A 1,310-nucleotide genomic window follows, 5' to 3' on the forward strand; every position below is an offset into this window, starting at 1 on the left:
TTAAGATAAGGGAAATTGAGATTAGGGGCTTAAAATTTCAAATAGGGTCCTTAGGGCAGACCTTGTTAAGGAGGTAACATATGACTAAAGATTAGGAGTTGAGGGGGAAGCCATGAGGGCGTTCCAAAAATTAAGAAGTTGAAAGATGAGAACTAGCAAACATGACTGGGCAGGTGTGGCTGATGGGGCAGCTGGAAAACCAAAATTCTGCAGCTTTCTGGAAGTCAAATGAATAAAGTATATCAAGAAGGGAATGATGAATTGTCAAATGCCGCTCACAGCCCACGTGATGTGAGAACTGGGAATAGACAAGCGGGTTTGACAATGTGAAAGTCATTGTGAACTTTTGGTGGAGTGCTGTGGCATAAGTCTTACTGGAGAGAATTCAGAGGTGAAGAGGAGGAGGGGAATTGGAGAACGCAGAAACAGAAAACTCTTCTGACATGTTTTGTTACAGATGGGAACAAAGACATGGAGTTGTAACTGGCAGGCAGTAGACCAGGAAGACCTTACATATTGATTGGAAGAATAAGCACATGTTCCAGTGTTAATGTGAAAAAGACAATAGAGGCAGAATTGGTAATGTATAAGAGAAAGGGGAGAATTTACTAGAATGATGTTCTCGGATAGGGAAAGAAGAGATCTAGGGCACAAGTGGAGGAATTTTGTCTTCATAGGAACACAGCTCTATTCTAGGAACTAGAAGAAGGCAGACTACATGGCACATACTGTAGGGAGGGAGATGTGCAAATGTCCATCTGTGAAAGTTCTTTTTTAACTGGTTCAATTTTCCTAGTTAAGTAGGAAGCAGGATCAGGTGAGAGTGGGAATAAGAAAGGAGGTTGCTGAATCCTGGAGGAGCAAGGAGAAGGCATGGCAAACTTCTCTAAAAAGTGGAACAGTAAATGGACAGGGGAAATAAAATATGTTTGTCAGGTCCACACAAGGTTTGTGATAAAAGTTTAAAGTGAAACCAGTCAGTGTGGTTGTTTTCTCCATCCACATATTGCATGGGTGCAGTGGCAGAACAAAGAGTTAGGAGGACCAAGGATGGGATTCTGCCAAGGCAGTAGAACAAAATGAGGCGCAGGGACCTGCATATCCAAGGAAGTGGTTATAATGATTGGCCAGTTGGTTTGTAAGATGGATAAGGATGGAAAAGAGGGGAATAAAGGAAAGGGGGACAAGAATGTGTTATTATGATCAATGGTTTAAAGTTCTAGGTAAATTCAAAGCATTGTTGGAATCAGTTAATTTTTACAACAACTTTAAACATGTGTTATTATTGCCATCATAAAGAATTAAGGTTT

At 40.8% G+C, this 1,310-nt stretch overlaps 1 protein-coding gene across 1 annotated transcript in view; it reads right to left on the bottom strand.

Moving 5' to 3' along the window:
- The window catches only part of ANO3 (anoctamin 3), a gene marked incomplete at its 5' end in the record, with an annotated part of 32,290 nt that overhangs the window by 3,224 nt on the left and 27,756 nt on the right, over positions 1-1,310 (bottom strand). The window lies entirely within an intron of this gene.

This window comes from Propithecus coquereli, unplaced genomic scaffold, assembly GCF_000956105.1.
Source record: "Propithecus coquereli isolate 6110/MARCELLA unplaced genomic scaffold, Pcoq_1.0 Scaffold30, whole genome shotgun sequence".
Taxonomy (NCBI): Eukaryota; Metazoa; Chordata; class Mammalia; order Primates; family Indriidae; genus Propithecus; species Propithecus coquereli.